This window comes from Moschus berezovskii, chromosome 5, assembly GCF_049115385.1.
Source record: "Moschus berezovskii isolate FMDL1 chromosome 5, NW_MosBer_1.0, whole genome shotgun sequence".
Classification (NCBI taxonomy): Eukaryota; Metazoa; Chordata; class Mammalia; order Artiodactyla; family Moschidae; genus Moschus; species Moschus berezovskii.
In genome coordinates this window covers 44,843,599-44,862,113 of record NC_142464.1, presented here as the reverse complement: position 1 = coordinate 44,862,113, position 18,515 = coordinate 44,843,599, and the positions used below count along the sequence as shown (strand labels likewise).

The 18,515-nt window shown below is 40.8% G+C and overlaps 1 long non-coding RNA gene across 4 annotated transcripts in view; it reads right to left on the bottom strand.

Moving 5' to 3' along the window:
- The window catches only part of LOC148777826 (uncharacterized), a 250,697-nt gene that overhangs the window by 53,673 nt on the left and 178,509 nt on the right, over window positions 1-18,515 (bottom strand). The window lies entirely within an intron of this gene.

Here is an 18,515-nt window from a genome sequence, read left to right as displayed (position 1 = left end):
TGCAATATAACAAATGTGCATTTTATAATATGGAATGGTGCTACTGTTCCAAAGTGGTTTTCTATAATTGCTTCTGCAAGTAATGGGCTTCTTATTGCTTTTCCCTACTATGTTATTGAAAGGTAGTAAATCAGGGCCATTCATCAAGTGCATGAGATAGTGTGTGACTGAGTATTTTGAGGTCATAGTCCTATAAATAGTAATTTTACTGTGTTTCCACTAACTGCTTAAACATATTCTCTGCGAGAGCTGCTTCTTAGAAGAGATTAGATTCACTAACATTAGTGACACTGTATACAATAAATGTGCAGTTCTTTAATCATACTATCTGTCACTGTATATTAGGTTTAATTATCACTGTCATGTATTTTTATGTGACCTGTATGTATATTGTATCTATGGATTTTATCACAAATAAAAATGCAACCCTTCAGATGTGTTATAATTATGAAGAAAAATGAGAGATTCAGGATGGAACAAGGTGAGACCAGAGGGAGGAAAATTCAGCTAAAGGACAAAAGTTTATTTCTGCTATGGTTTAAAACTCAGAAAGACCATAGGCATTTTCTCATGGATAAATGAACTTGACTAAGATTTTGACATGTTTGTGGGCAGGGTCAGTCATGTATATCAAGATAAACAGCTTTTATGAAAATTGCCAGATTTTATGAATAAAAATGTAGGATACCTAGTTAAATTTGAATTTCAGATAAATAATGAGTAACTCATTAGTATAAGTATGTGTAATATTTGGCCTTTGTGAACTGTTTGGGACATATTTGTACTAAATGAATCATTTATTATTAGGAATTTAAGTTTAATTGAGTGTCCTGTGTTATATCTGGCAACCCCATGCCTATTTGATTTGGTTTTAGGTAGGGTGGGGTGGGATGAGGTAGGAAACTCTTGCACATACGTCAACCCATCATCTCCTAACTTTTTATTATTAAAAAAACCGAGCCTTCAGAAAGGTTGGGTAACTAGTACATGAGCACCTAGATTCACCAATGGTTAACATTTTGCCACATTATCTCTATTTCTGGGTGCCTGTCTTCATATGTGTATATATCTTTGTTGTTCACTCAATCTTGTTCGACTGTTTGCGACCCCATGGACTGCAGCCCGCCAGGCTTCCCTGTCCTTCACCAGGAGATATATATATATATACACATACATATATACTTTGCCAAACCATTAAAGAGTGACTGTAGACATCATGGAATCATAATGTTTCACCCTTAAATACATCAGCATTTAGTATTAGAACAAGGAATTCTCCTATATAGCTGCCATACCATTCTCATTCTCAAGAAATTTAACATAGATATGATAATATTTTCTAATACACAGTCCATATTCAAATTTTCCTAATGACTCCCATAATATTATTTATTGCTAACTCAGCAAATCCTCACAAAACTTTATCAGGTAGGTTTTATTGTCATTGCCAATATCATTGACTAAGGGCTGAGGAACAAAGAGGTTAAGCAGCTTGCACCAGACCATTACGGCAAAACTGAAGCTGAGACATAGATGGCCTAGCTTAGGATCTGTTTCTTAACCGTTAGCCTATGTTCATCAGGAATGCTATATTCATTCGTATGTATTCATTAGGAACAGATGTTAAGCCATGAGTGGGCCGAAAATCCTTAATGATGAGGGCTTGTTGAACAAATAAGCCTTGTTCTCTATCACAAGTTTCTCAGAACCAGCTAAATTTTATGACTTGAGCCCTAAAGAACATTTCCAAAGCAAGGATCCTCTGATATTTTTGGTATTTTCTATATAGGCTGTTTGGTATTGTGCAAAATGCATGAAACCTGGAATTAGGTGGGCTTGAATGATGGTGATATCAAGAGCTTCCTTCCTTAGTCTTTGTTCCCTCACCTTCTACATATGGAGTGTACTCTGCCGAGTACACTGTTTGCTGTGTATACTGGGTTGCTGTTCAGAATCCAATACATTGTGAGATACCCAGATCATCATAACCTCTCTCCTCTCCAGTCCTTTCTTTTCTGTATCTTAACACTTAGATGTATCTCATTGTAATAGAATTACCTGACCATAAAAATTGCCTTTTGAGAATTCATAGAACTTTTTTTTCTTGTCCTAATGAATCTTTGTAAGCAAAAACTTTTGATTAGATGGACGCCTTGGGAATAGTGTGATAAATATTTATTAGGTGATATAGGTAATTTTTCCTATTTATTTGTGACATTGTCATAAACCAACTCAATAATCATAGAATCATCAAATTTTAGATTTGGAAAGGATTGCTGAAATCTCTGAACTTTATTCATATTTTGAAGTTATTCATTGTTATATAAGACTTCCCTGTAGCTCAAATGGTAAAGAATCTGCCTGCGAGGCAGGAGACCAGGGCTTGATCCCTGGGTTGGGAAGTTCCTCTGGAGAAGGGAATGACAATCCACTCCAGCACTCTTGCCTGGAGAATTCCATGGACAGAGAAGCCTGACCGGCTATAGTCCATGGGGTCACAAAGAGTCGGACATGACTGAGCGACTAACACAGTCCATGCAGTCTAGTCCACTGTTATATACAAAAATCGGTTAATCTTGTCTTTTATGTTTGTTTGCTTTGCTTTTGACATGTAATATGGGTGTCCACTATTCTCTCTCAAGGATTCAAGTTAGTACACTTCAGTCCCTGAGTGCAGAATGGTGACTGCTCTCCACCATTGCTCAAGCATCTAGGAATCTCCTTCACACCTGCAGCACAATTTTGAAAGGAGCACTGTGGCAAGGCCTTCACTTGGAGTATGCAGTGGTAGCAGAGGAAAGATTAAAACTGAGTCCAGAAACTAGCACAAATGGGTAATCAGATAGTAAGGCCTGTGTACCATCAGCTACCCAGGGTCCATGGAGACAATGAAGTTCTTGGAAGAAGACTAGGAGGTGGGCTGGTGAGGGCTATGATTTAACACAGTCCCCGCACACCTTGTACGCTTCCCTAGTGGCTCAGTCAGTAAAGAATCTGCCTGCAATGCAAGAGGAGACCTGGGTTCAATCCCTGGGTTGGGAAGATCCCCTGGAGAAGGAAATGGCAACCCACTCCAACGTTCTTGCCTGGAGAATCCATGGACAGAGGAGCCTGGTGGGCTACAGTCCATGGGGTCAAAAGAGTCAGACATGACTTAATGAGTAAATCACCATGGCAAACCCTAATGATGCCTTTCACAGCTGCTCTCTCCTCTGTATCACGTAATATCTTCTGCATGGAAGCACCCTCTTGAAATACTTTTCCTACTTCCATGTCAGAGTTCCAATCTCTTCCTGCCATTCTAGCTAGCAAATCTCCCTGGCCTCTTGCTCCAAATTCCCTTTGATCTTCCCTACCAGAAGCTCTATTTTCTGTAATTCCTCATAGTGTCTACTGAAGGCTCACCTGGAAGAAATTTGACTCAAATTATTAAAAAAGAAAAGGAACATTTCAACTTTTCACAGAGAAAGATAATCTTTCCCCCAAGAATGAATCAAATGACTCCTCTGAATGGAGAAAAGATAAAAAGTGAAATAAGTTTTGCTTATATGGGGTGGTGGTGGTAATGAACTTGGATATTTATTCTCTCCTGGCCACCTCATGCGACGAGTTGACTCACTGGAAAAGACTCTGATGCTAGGAAAGGTTGGGGGAGGGAGGAAAAGGGGACGACAGAGAATGAGATGGCTGGATGGCATCACCGACTCTGTGGACATGAGTTTGAGTGAACTCCGGGAGTTGGTGATGGACAGGGAGGCCTGGCGTGCTGTGATTCATGGGGTCGCAGAGAGTTGGACACGACTGAGCGACTGAACTGAACTGAACACATAGAAAATTCTTCTATCCTTGTTTAATGGTAGAACGCATTCTGTAGCTGTGATTGAGATCCTGGGTGCCAGTCAGTATCTGTTCAACATTATTTCTCTGAAATATGGGTGATTATAGCTAAGCCGGTGGTTACAGAATAAATTCTAATTTCTTCCACTTCCCTTGGAGCTAGATGTGTCCATTTGATTTAAGTTCTGGCGCGGTTAAATGTGCACAAGCTCTTGGTTGTCTCCCTCAAGATAGATGTGATCCTCTTTCTCTTCCTCCCATTTCTCCCTCCTATGGCTGGAATTGAAGCTGAAACTCCAATGCTTTGGCCACCTGATGCGAAGGGCTGACTCATTTCAAAAGACCCTGATGCTGGGAAAGATTGAGGGCAGGAGAAGGGGACAACAGAGGATGAGATGGTTGGATGGCATCACTGACTCCATGGACATGGGTTTGGGTGGACTCCGGGAGTTGGTGATGGACAGGGAGGCCTGGCGTGCTGTGATTCATGGGGTCACAAAGAGTCAGACATGACTGAGCGACTGAACTGAACTGAAATACTAAAGTTTGGGAGGCTTAGGAGTGTCCTCGACCATTTAAAGGAGTCTGGCCACACAAGGAAAGGGAGTTTGGATGGACAAAGAAGGGTCCTAGGGCACGAAAGAGGGCTACTTCTGCGAGACAATTCATGGAGACATGTGGGCCCTCACCAGGCAATGAGATGCTAATTGGCCTCCCAGCACATGCCACACTTCAGGGGTGGTTGGTCTGGATATTAGCATAGCTACGAGATAGCTGCTTCTGAGAGATGACTTTGCCCCTCTCCCTGTGGTCACTCCAGGGACTATCTCCTCACTTCAAATCCTTCTTATCTTCTCCCTCATGATGCCTCAACCAATATCCTCCCCAACTGGCAGCCAGGACAAGCCATATTTAATCTGAGCACTGAATATCCCTCTTGGACTTTTCAATTTATTATTGAAACATAAAGTCTACACCCTGCCTCTTTCGTGGTTGGCCCTGTTGATTTTCTATCACCCTTTCTGCTCTTAAAAAGATATTCACATTGCAAAACTAAAGCTTTAGCTTTCCAAATGACTGCTTCTGCTGAAAGTTTCAAGAACCTATTTCAGAACTGAAAAAGCAAATATTGACTTTCTTTCCATATTAATTTATCTTCTTAAAAAAACAAAACAAAACAAAACCCAATCCATCTCTAGGTAAAGTGAATCTCTCTGAAAGATAAAGAGAAGAAATAACAAAGATGTAAGAAAAGCAGAAAAATACACTCTTCTGAAAAGGATAGTCTAATGTAGAGTAATGTGAATTTCACTTTAAAAAAAGAATCAATGTTGATTAAAGGGAAACCAAGAAACAATCACTTTTGTTTATCCAAATACAAGTACTTCTAAATATTTTCTCACCTTCAGTCCAGTTCAGTTCAGTTGCTCAGTCATGTCCGACTCTGCGACCCCATGAATTATAGCATGCCAGGCCTCTCTGTCCATCACCAACTCCCGAGTTCACTCAAACTCATGTTCATCGAGTCGGTGATGCCATCCAGCCATCTAAATCTCTGTCATCCCCTTCTCCTCCTGCCCCCAACCTTTCCCAGCATCAGAGTCTTTTCCAGTGAGTCAACTCGTCGCATGAGGTGGCCAAAGTATTGGAGCTTCAGCCTCAGCATCAGTCCTTCCAATGAACACCCAGGATTGATCTCCTTTAGAATGGACTGGTTGGATCTCCTTGCAGTACAAGGGACTCTCAAGAGTCTTCTCTAGCACCACAGTTCAAAAGCATCAATTCTTCGGCTATCAGCTTTCTTCACAGTCCAACTCTCACATCCATACATGACCACTGGAAAAACCATAGCCTTGACTAGAAGGACATTGGTTGGCAAAGTAATGTCTCTGCATTTGAATATGCTATCTAGGTTGGTCATAACTTTCCTTCCAAGGAGTAAGCATCTTTCAATTTCATGGCTGCAATCAGCATCCGCAGTGATTTTGGAGCCCAAAAAATTAAAATCTGACACTGTTTCCCCATCTATTTCCCATGAACTGATGGGACCAGATGCCATGATCTTTGTTTTCTGAATGTTGAGCTTCAAGCCAACTTTTTTACTCTCCTCTTTCACTTTCATCAAGAGGCTTTTGAGTTCCTCTTCACTTTCTGCCATAAGGGTGGTGTCATCTGCATATCTGAGGTTATTGATATTTCTCCCAGCAATCTTGATTCCAGCTTGTGCTTCTTCCAGCCCAGCGTTCCTCATGATGTACTCTGCATATAAGTTAAATAGGCAGGGTGACAAAATACAACCTTGACATACTCCTTTTCCTATTTGGAACCAGTCTGTTGTTCCATGTCCAGTTCTAACTCTTGCCTCCTGACCTGCATACAGGTTTCTCAAGAGGCAGGTCAGGTGGTCTGGTATTCCCATCTCTTTCAGAATGTTCCACAGTTTATTGTGATCCACACAGTCAAAGGCTTTGGCATAGTCAATGAAGTAGAAATAGATGTTTTTCTGGAACTCTCTTGCTTTCTCCATGATCCAGCAGATGTTGGCAGTTTGATCTCTGGTGCCTCTGCCTTTTCTAAAACCTGCTTGAACACCTGGAAGTTCACGGTTCACGTATTGCTGAAGCCTGGCTTGGAGAATTTTGAGCATGACTTTACTAGCGTGTGAGATGAGCGCAATTGTGCGCTAGTTTGAGCATTCTTTGGCATTGCCTTTCTTTGGGATTGGAATGAAGACTGACCTTTTCCAGTCTTGTGGCCATTGCTGAGTTTTCCAAATTTGCTGGCATATTGCATGCAGCACTTTCACAGCATCATCTTTCAGGATTTGAAATAGCTCAACTGAAATTCCATCACCTCCACTAGCTTTGGCCGTAGTGATGCTTTCTAAGGCCCACTTGACTTCACATTCCAAGATGTCTGGGTCCAGGTGAGTGATCACACCATTGTGACTATCTTGGTTGTGAAGATCTTTTTTGTACAGTTCTTCTGTGTATTCTTGCCACCTCTTCTTAATATCTTCTGCTTCTGTTAGGTCCATACCATTTCTGTCCTTTATCAAGCCCATCTTTGCATGAAATGTTCCCTTGGAATCTCTAATTTTCTTGAAGAGATCTCTTGTCTTTCCTAATCTGTTGTTTTCCTCTTTTTCTTTGCATTGATCGCTGAGGAAGGCTCTCTTATCTTTCCTTGCTATTCTTTGGAACTCTGCATTCAGATGCTTCTCTCTCCTTTTCTCCTTTGCTTTTTGCTTCTCTTCTTTTCACAGCTATTTGTAAGGCCTCCTCAGACAGCCATTTTGCTTTTTTGCATTTCTTTTCCATGGGGATGATCTTGGTCCCTAATACCAAATGTGTTAGAAACTCATTAACTTGATTTGTTGTTCTAAGAATGAAAGTTCCATACAAATTTCATTCTATCATATTCTGCTCTTTTTCAGGAGGCTTTTTCCTGTATTTTATATCTCCCAGGGTCCAGGAAGATAAGCCCTCCATCAGTGTGTGCAGAATTTGTCTTATCTCTTTTTCTAAAATTTTTTTATTGTAGATAGTTGATTCATAACGTTTTGTTAGTTTCAGGTGTACAGCAAAGTGAAGCAGCTATACATGTGCATATACCCACTCTTTTTTTTTTAAGATTATTTTCACATACATGCCATTACAGAGTATTGAATAGAGTTTCCTGTGTTATGTCTTATCTTTTTAAAAAAATACAAATTCAACCTTTTTGTTTTATTTTAGTCATGGATCAGCAAACTGTCTCTGTAAAGGACCAGATAATGAATATTTTTGACTTTTGCAGGCCATATGGCTTCTGTCACAACTCCTTAAATCTGTCACTGTAGCAAAAACTGCCATAGACAAAATGTAAACAAATATGCATGGCTGTGTTCCAATAAAACTCTATATGCAAAAACAAACATTGGGCCAGATTTGGCCCACAGGTCATAGTTTGCTAACTCCCATTTTAGATGACTGTATAGTCATAACCATAAAGAACTGATTAATTTAAAATTTTTGTTGTTGTTGTTGTTTAGTTGCTAAGTTGTGTCTGACTCTTATATGACCCCATGGACTGCAGGCTCCTCTGTCCATGTGATTTTCCAGGCAAGAATACTGGAGTGGGTTACTATTTCCTTCTCTACGGGATTTCCCAACCCAGGGACTGAATCTGTGTCTCCTACATTGGTAGGCAGATTATCACTGGGCCATCTGGGAAGCCCAATTTAAAATTTTAGCTGTTGTTAATCACTTTGGATACAAACCAACTATCAATGAGCTCACAAAACATGTAGTAAAATTTCTGATTTGGTACAGCAATCTGTGAGTTATTTCTTTTCTGCTGCTGCTGCTAAGTCACTTCAGTCGTGTCCGACTCTGTGCGACCCCATAGATGGCAGCCCACCAGGCTCCCCCATCCCTGGGATTCTCCAGGCAAGAACACTGGAGTGCGTTGCCATTTCCTTCTCCAATGTGTGAAAGTGAAAAGTGAAAGAGAAGTCGCTAAGTCGTGTCCGACCCTTAGCGACCCCACAGACTACAGCCAACCAGGCTCCTCCATCCATGGGATTTTCTAGGCAAGAGTACTGGAGTGGCTTGCCATTGCCTTCTCCGATTTCTTTCTGCAGCCACTTAATAAAATGCTTCTGATACTTCCCCAACCTGAACACATCAAGGATGCTATTTATCTTTAATAAACAATACTGAAGATAATATTTTTATTATCCTAATTATATTTCGAAATTTCATGACAGATTTTCAGGCATGTCTCACCTTTTAGGGATAAGGCAATGGCAACCCACTCCAGTACTCTTGCCTAGAAAATCCCATGGATGGAGGAGCCTGGTAGGCTGCAGTTCATGGGGTAGCGAAGAGTTGGAAATGACTAAGCAACTTCACTTTCACTTTTCACTTTCATGCATTGGAGAAGGAAATGGCAACCCACTCCAGTATTCTTGCCTGGAGAATCCCAGGGACAGCAGAGCCTGGTGGGCTGCCATCTATGGGGTTGCACAGAGTCGGACACGACTGAAGTGACTTAGCAGCAGCAACTCAACTCTTAGTGAGCTGAGGGAAAGCTTAATCTTGATTCTAGCTGTAGGACAGTTATAGAAAATCAACAGAATAACATAAACCATTACTTATGCTGTATAATTCTATGGTTGCAGAATGTGGGCTCAGTACTTGTAATTCCCAGGCTCTAGAGCACAGACACAATAGTTGTGGCACACGAGCTCCACATGGCCCACAAAAACAAAAATATTTACTATCTGATCCTTTATAGAGAAAGTTTGCTGACCCAAGTTAGCAAGAAGGATGCAGGATCTTCCCAGATAAGGAATCAAACCCATGTCTCCTGCACTGATAGGTGGATTCGTTACCACTGAGCCACCAGGGAAGCCCCAGTTAAACAGCTTTTAACCCATGGAGTTATTTTAAGTCCTGATCCACCATATAAGAAGTTCAATTGGTTCTAATGGAGAAAGTCATATGGAGAAGCACCAAAGCACCATCTTAGATGGTGTAGCCTAATTAAGTCTTCAGAGAACTCCTGCACCCACTCTGTCTGAATGTCCCAAATGAGAGATCTAGTAAGGACCACCCAGTTGAGCCAAGTCACACTATAGACACTTGAGAGAAAATAATCAGCGGGTGTTTTAAACCACTAAATTTGGAGGTAGTTTGTTACATGGCAATAGATAAATAAGAACAAACAAGCACAGAGACAATCTGGGTTCATGAAAATTAAGATAGTCATAAGAAAAGAGCTAAAGTAAAATGTTAACACAATACAGATAAACACGAAGTTTAAAAACTGAGAACACAAGATATGCCCAAATTAGGTAAGAAAACAGCAAGTGCCCAATAAAATGAAAAACTAGCTGGTATATGTCATCATGTTCTGTCTCTTAAGAGGATGCTTGGTCCTGTAAAACAAAAAGGCAAGGACTGTTTGGGAATGAAAGATATTTCCCCCTTGAGGTCACACAATAAACTTTTACAGCTACTTCCAGTAATGTCACCATGTCCTGAAGGAAAAGTCTGGTGTCATTATAATTACATTTTAACCACACCCTCTGAGTTACACTTTAAGGTGTAATAAGACATCTTTCTAATATAAAAATAAAAGTAAATTATATTGACATATCTTTCTTTGCTAGTAATAGCTGAATTGTAAACAAATAGCCTAGAGCAACGAACACAGCTAGCTTCACACTGTCCGTGACTCTTTGTGGTTCCATGAGTCTTTGTGGTTCCATATCTGGCTGAAATTTGTATGTACTTCTGTTGAAATTCCCAAACACCAAGAGAAAAAAAAGTATAAAACCAAAAATAAACATAATTTGGGGGTAGATGAGAACGTTGTAAGTGACGTTTTAAAAAGTGACCTTTCTAAAACTCAGGATGAATATTAATCCTCATGAATGAACATATTTAAGACAGAAATGTTTCCTTCTGCTAAAAACACAGCAAGCTTCAACAGACCCATTTCTGACTCACTTCTGGAAATCAATAGGGAATAATTCTTCAATGAAATGCCAAAAGCCTTGACAAGTCTTCAGCCTTGGCAAATCTTTAAGGGTCCATATGGTAAAGAGGAGATGTTCAACAAGGCTCCCCCTTTTTCATTCACAACACTGTGAAGACGCACCCCCCCACCACTGATTCAGGAGGGAAAATTCTTTATATTTATTGTGTATATAAATTAGAAAATAGAGCATTATTTTAGTTAGTCAGAAATATGTATAGTATATGCATGCCTCTAGAGCTCTGCAATGATACAAAGAACTGTATTATCTAATGTGTTAACAATGTGTTGGGAACCAACATCTCACAAGATAAAAAGAGTTCCTATAATCTTAAGATTTTAAAAATGTATATCAAAATAATTGGACCTAGAGCACAAGAGAAGACAGGTGGGAGGTTTCAGAAATAGATGGAAAAACAAAACAAGACAAAACAAAAACACATAGCTTTACTCCTAGATGAGGGTCCAGTAACTGAACAGACTGTAGGTTATTAGTCAGCTCATATTCTATATGATTGTTCTCAATCAAGTGAAGAATAAGAAATAAAAAATATCAGCACAAGATGAAACATGTTTTGTGGACTATTTTTGTCTAAAAATCTCTTTGAAGATCAACTCCATGTGTCAGGCTGGCCCAGGAATGGCAAGCGAGGTGCATCATCTTGAGCCATGAACCAAGAACCAGAAGAGGGTTCATGTCTATTTCCTGTTCTTTTCTATTCTTTCCTAATTCTATTTTGTTATCCGATTAAATATAAATAGTGTGAGGCTAGATAACATTTTTTACTGAACCCTGGTCTTTATCTTTGGTTCCTAAGAAATGTTATGGCAAAACTGTTTATTACAGAAAAAACATTTAGGAAATTTATGTTGAGTTTTTGAAGCTCAAGCTCAATCAGGGGGCAAGCTTTAAGACAGTAGATGTAATATCTCTATTTCACAGAACTTTAGTAAATTCTCTGTTTTTCCCCCATGGTTTCTTCTCTGCAAACTTACAGCCAAAATAGACTCATTTTCTTTTTTTCTCCTTTTTTGCTTTAGTCAATTGTAGGTTCCAAATTTAAAGCTCAAGTTGCATTTTTATTTTTTGAGCTTTGAATTCATTTTAGCTTTGGGAGTGCATATATATTTAGCTACTCCCAGTTTACTCCTTGGTAGGACCGGTAGCTAACTCAACTTTTCTCTTAATATTCTATGAATTTTCTCTCATAGAACAAAGATTCATCTAGATAGAATTAAACACTTTCTCATCACTTAAATGAAGGAGAAATCTTTTATACACTAAATTTTTTTGAAAAGAAGGAAAGACAAAGGAGAGAGAATAATTTCTTTTCTAGATCAGGAAATTTCTAGTCCTCTTCTATTATAAGAGGACAAAACCTTAAAACATTTTAGACTTTCTAATTGTTATAGAAATTTGTGAATGTGTTATGTAGCTGTATGCTTCTGTTCAGTCTTACAGTTGACTGAACACTATTCGTTGGCCTCTCCTTTCCTTTACTTCCATTTCCTTGTTAGCATTTTTCAAAATGACTGCAGATGCTGATTGCAGCCATGAATCAAAAGACGCTTACTCCTTGGAAGGAAAGTTATGACCAACCGAGATCGTATGTTAAAAAGCAGAGACATTACTTTGCCAACCAAGGTCCATCTAGTAAAGGCTTTGGTTTTTCCAGTGGTCATGTAAAACCATGTGAGAGTTGGACTGTGAAGAAAGCTGATCATTGAAGAACTGATGCTTTTGAACTGTGGTGCTGGAGAAGACTCTTGAGAGTCCTTTGGACTGCAAGGAGATCCAACCAGTCCATTCTAAAGGAGATCAGTCCTGGGTGTTCATTGGAAGGACTGATGCTAAAGCTGAAGCTCCAATACTTTGGCCACCTCATGCGACGAGTTGACTCACTGGAAAAGACTCTGATGCTGGGAGGGATTGGGGGTGGAAGGAGAAGGGGACAACAGAGAATGAGATGGCTGGATGGCATCACCGACTCGATGGACATGAGTTTGAGTGAACTCTGGGAGTTGGTGATGGACAGGGAGGCCTGGCGTGCTGCGATTCATGGGGTCGCGAGGAGTCAGACACGACTGAGCGAATGAACTGAACTGAACTGTATCAGTCAAATCCTTTACATTTTGCTGAAATTCTGGTTATTAATATTTGCGATGTCTAGGGAAATAGCCCACCATATGGTCTTAAACTTCAACTCTATTATTTCTTTCACTATTTCATTGATGATTTTTTTGCTTTATCAAATCATCATAAAAGGAAGCATGGCAGGAAATAGAGGACAGAAAGGAGATACAGAAGGATGTCATCTGAATACCGGATTATTATATAATGATGGGAGAATGGGTGGGATGAGTAGCTATCATGTATTTATCACTTAGTTTAGAATTAAGAACATTTGTCAATTTAATGTTTATGCTGACTTTATGAGATAGTACAGTGCAGTGGCTTTCAAACCTCACTTTGGAGTCAGATTGCCAAATTGTAAATTCTGGCTATTTGTATTAGCTGGATATATGACCTTAAGCAAGTCACTTCAAATAATTGCTCATGTCTTATCACTGAAATCAGAATGATAGTAACAGTATCTACAATAGAGAGTTTTTGTAAACATTAACTGAGTTAAGTCAGTTCAGATCAGTCGCTCAGTCGTGTCTGACTCTTTGCGACCCCATGAATCACAGCATGCCAGGCCTCCCTGTCCATCACCAACTCCCGGAGTTCACTCAAACTCATGTCCATCGAGTCGGTGATGCCATCCAGCCATCTCAATCTCTGTCGTCCCCATCTCCTCCTGCCCCCAATCCCTCCCAGCATCAGAGTCTTTTCCAGTGAGTCAACTCGTCGCATGAGGTGGCCAAAGTATTGGAGTTTCAGCTTTAGCATCAGTCCTTCCAATGAACACCCAGGATTGATCTCCTATAGAATGGACTGGTTGGATCTCCTTGCAGTCCAAGGGACTCTCAAGAGTCTTCTCTAGCACCACAGTTCAAAAGCATCAATTCTTCGGCGATCAGCTTTCTTCACAGTCCAACTCTCACATCCATACATGACCACGGGAAAAACCATAGCCTTGACTAGACAGACCTTGGTTGGCAAAGTAATGTCTCTGCTTTTTAATATTCTATCTAGGTTGGTCATAACTTTCTTTCCAAGGAGTAAGCATCTTTTAATTCCAATCCCAAAGAAAGGTAATGCCAAAGAATGCTCAAACTACCACACAATTGCACTCATCTCACACACTCGTAAAGTCATGCTCAAAATTCTCCAAGCCAGGCTTCAGCAATATGTGAACCGTAAACTTCCAGATGTTCAAGCTGATTTTAGAAAAGGCAGAGGAACCAGAGATCAAACTGCCAACATCTGCTGGATCATGGAGAAAGCAAGAGAGTTCCAGAAAAACATCTATTTCTGCTTCATTGACTATGCCAAAGCCTTTGACTGTGTGGATCACAATAAACTATGGAAAATTCTGAAAGAGGTGGGAATTTCAGACCACCTGACCTGCCTCTTGAGAAACCTGTATGCAGGTCAGGAAGCAACAGTCAAAACTGTACATGGAACAACAGACTGGTTCCAAACATGAAAAGGAGTACATCAAGGTTGTATATTGTCACCCTGCTTATTTAACTTATATGCAGAGTACATCATGAGGAATGCTGGGCTGGAAGAAGCACAAGCTGGAATCAAAATTGCTGGGAGAAATATCAATAACCTCAGATATGCAGATGACACCACCCTTATGGCAGAAAGTGAAGAGGAACTCAAAAGCCTCTTGATGAAAGTGAAAGAGGAGAGTGAAAAGGTTGGCTTGACACTCAACATTCAGAAAACAAAGATCATGGCATCTGGTCCCATCACTTCATGGGAAATAGATGGGTAAACAGTGGAAACAGTGTCAGACTTTATATTTTTGGGCTCCAAAATCACTGCGGATGCTGATTGCAGCCATGAAATTAAAAGTGAGTTAAAGACCACACTAAGAATAATACTTGGATATTAGTAGTCACTCAATGAATGTTTAGCTTATTATCAAGCTCTCCATTCTCAGATGGAGAAATTGAGGCTTACAGAAGTTCAGTTCAGTTGCTTAAGAAACTGACCACAGCAAACAAGAGGTAAGAGTCAGTATTTGAACTCAGGTCTGTTTGATTTCAAAGCTGCTGTAGCTGCTGCTGCTGGTGCTGCTGCTGTCACTTCAGTCGAGTCTGACTCTGTGAGACCCCATAGATGGCAGCCCACCAGGCTCCTGTCGCAGGGATTCTCCAGGCAAGAACACTAGAGTGGGTTGCCATTTCCTTCTCCAATGCATGAAAGTGAAAAGTGAAAGTGAAGTCACTCAGTTGTGTCCAACTCTTCACGACCCCATGTACTGCAGCCTACCAGGCTCCTCCATCCATGGGATTTTCCAGTCAAGAGTACTGGAGTGGGGTGCCATTGCATTCTCCAGACTCCAAATCTACCAGTTAAATATCTCTACTGTCAATGACAATGTTCAAATACTCTAAACTTCTTTGTTAAATGGTTGTGAATCAACAGGTGCCCCAGTCCAAGAGCTATAATTCGAATCCTGGCAAGTGTTGTAAGAACCAGCTTCAGACACTCAGAAGAGGATCTGCAGAATTTGGGAAAGCAAAAATAGGGATTCCACCTGGACTAGAAAAGAAATCGTTCTTTCAGCTAAAGCCACCCAAGGGCTGTTGTGCTTGTTTTCTTTTGGTTTTCGTCTGTTTTGAAAGTTAGAAGAAATTGGGAGCTTACATTGAAATCTCATTACATACCATTTATAGTCTGCTCTCTTGCCTAGAAAATCCCATGAATGGAGGAGCCTGGGGGGCTACAGTCCATGGGGTTGCTAAGGGTTGGACACGACTGAGCGACTTCACTTTCACTTTTCATTTTCACACATTGGAGAAGGAAATGGCAACCCACTCCAGTGTTCTTGCCTAGAGAATCCCAGGGATGGGGGAGCCTGGTGGGCTTCCGTCTATGGGGTCACACAGAGTCGGACACGACTGAAGTGACTTAGCAGCAGCAGCAAACTGTGTTAAGCTATAGCCAGGCTTCAGCAATATGTGAACCGTCAACTCCCAGATGTTCAAGCAGGTTTTAGAAAAGGCAGAGGAACCAAAGATCAAATTGCCAACATCCGCTTGATCATGGAGAAAGCAAGAGAGTTCCAGAAAAACATCTATTTCTGCTTCATTGACTATGACAAAGCCTTTGGCTGTGTGGATCACAATAAACTGTGGAACATTCTGAAAGAGGTGGGAATACCAGACCACCTGACCTGCCTCTTGAGAAACCTGTATGCAGGTCAGGAAGCAACAGTCAGAATTGTACATGGAACAACAGACTGATTCCAAATAGGAAAAGGAGTACGTCAAGGCTGTGTATTGTCATCTTGCTTATTTAACTTATATGCAGAGTACATCATGAGGAACGCTGGGCTGGAAGAAGCACAAGCTGGAATCAAGATTGCTGGGAGAAATATCAATAACCTCAGATATGCAGATGGTACCACCCTTATGGCAGAAAGTGAAGAGGAACTCAAAAGCCTCTTAATGAAAGTGAAAGAGGAAAATGAAAAGTTTGGCTTGAAGCTCAACATTCAGAAAACAAAGATCGTGGCATCTGCTCCCATCACTTCATGGGAAATAGATGGGGAAACAGTGGAAACAGTGTCAGACTTTATATTTTTTGGCTCCAAAATCACTGCAGATGCTGATTGCAGCCAGGAAATTAAAAGACGCTTACTCCTTGGAAGGAAAGTTATGACCAACCTAGATAGTACCTTAAAAAGCAGAGACATTACTTTGCAACCAAGGCCTGTCTAGTCAAGGCTATGGTTTTTCCCGTGGTCATGTATGGATGTGAGAGTTGGACGGTGAAGAAAGCTGATCGCCGAAGAATTGATGCTTTTGAACTGTGGTGCTGGAGAAGACTCTTGAGAGTCCTTGGGATTGCAAGGAGATCCAACCAGTCCATTCTAAAGGAGATCAATCCTGGGTGTTCATTGGAAGGACTGATGCTAAAGCTGAAACTCCAATACTTTGGCCACCTCATGCTAAGAGTTGACTCACTGGAAAAGAGTCTGATGCTGAGAAAGGTTGGGGGTGGGAGGAGACGGGGACGACAGAGATTGAGATGGCTGGATGGCATCACCGACTCGATGGACATGAGTTTGAGTGAACTCCGGAAGTTGGTGATGGACAGGGAGGCCTGGTGTGCTGTGATTCATGGGGTCACAAAGAGTCGGACATGACTGAGCGACTGAACTGAACTGAACTGATAGGTAGTTCTTGGGCTTCCCTTGTGGCTCAGCTGGTAAAGAACCTGCCTACAATGCAGGAGACCTGGGTTTGATCCCTGGGTTGGGAAAATCCCCTGGAGAAGGGCAAGGCTACCCACTCCAGTTTTCTGGCCTGGAGAATTCCAGGGACTGTATAGTCCGTGGGGTTGCAAAGAGTCGGACACAACTGAGTGACTTTCACTTCACTCTACTCCACTTCATAGGTAGTTCTTATTGTTTGGCATGAATTAAAAAATTCTTACCCTATCTTTCATTGATGTTTCACATAAAATTCTAACAAATTATCCCTCCGGGTAGTACAATATTTTAAACTAATAGAACCTCGTGAACTCTTGCAATCATGATTTTGGCAGGCACACTGGACCAAACAACTGCCCTAAAAATGCTTATTCCAGTGTGTGTGTGCTACTTGTTTCACTGAAAAAGTCAAATCCTAAATTGACCATTTTATAGCATTCACATACAAACCCAAACTCTCAACATTTCCTTCTAAACCACTTCTACAGTTTCCCCCATAACAATACCATAGCGTAACTTTATTCTTCCAGTCGCTCAAAGTGAAAACCTTGGTGCCATCCTTGAATCTTGATTTTCTCCCACAGCCACATCTAGTGTATCAGTCATTCCTATTGGCTTTACTTTCAAAATAAATCTAGAACGTGACCACTTGTCACCATCTCTTCTGGTTCAAGTCCCAAATGTCTCACGACCGGATTACCGCAAGAGCTTGCTTGCCAGACTCGGCCTTCTCCTGCTCATTCTCTCCTTGAATTCCTCCGTTGCCCAAGACCTCTCAAGGCTTCCTTCTCACTCAAGTGAAGTCAGGAGCCTCATGATGACCCAGGGGCACTACATCATCCGCCATCTAACACCCCTCTGGCCTCATTTCCTGCTATTCCCCTTTGCAGTCCATCCAGCCAAACTGACCTCTTCCCTGCCTTGGAACAAACCAGCAGGCTCTTGTCCCCGAGAAGTCTCCTCTTCTCTTCCTTTTGCCAAGAATGTTCTTCCACTACAAAGTCATATGTCTACAGGTCTTTACTGGAAGTCATATGTCTACAGGTCACCCTCTCAACAAGGCCTTCCTGGGCCTCTTAATCTAAAATTTCACCCAATGTTCCCACTCACAGTGCCTGTTATTGTCATCCCCCAGCAACACTTTTTCTTCTTAGACTGAGTCTGTGTCACTACCCAACATAATGCATTTTACTTATTTATGTTGTCTATTGCTTGTCTCCCCACCAGCTTATAAACTCCATGAAGACCGGGATTCTTTTTCCTATCTGTTTCGTTCACTGCTGTTTCCCTAATGCCTGTCATACAATAGGCACTCAAGTGCATTTTTCTTAAATATTGCTGAATTTCATTCAGGCACAATTGAAATTACAAACTTTCTACACAAAAGAATAGCTACAATGTTTTCTATTTGTAAACTTGCAAGTTACTCAGCCAGAACTAATAGATCTGAAATCACTTTTAATTATTTGACAACATAATATAGCAAGCTGAGGTATTTATATTTTCTGTTTATCCCACTTTCTGGAACATTTGATAGCAGCTTTTTACCACAAAAACATTTTTAGATTAAAATTACTCTGCCCCCTATGGTTATCTGTGGGCACTGGTAGCAAATTGTTTTCTAGTGCTAAGTGAGCCAGTGCTGATTGGCCATTGGGTACTCTAACAAACTTTAAATTTCAGCAAAATACCCAAAGACTGCTAATCCTGCAGAAGAAACCAGGTATTCTGAAGGTCAAAGATCCCCAGGTAACTTGACTCTCTTGATAGCAAATAGCCTTATAACATAGTTTACATTTTTAAGATGCATGCCGT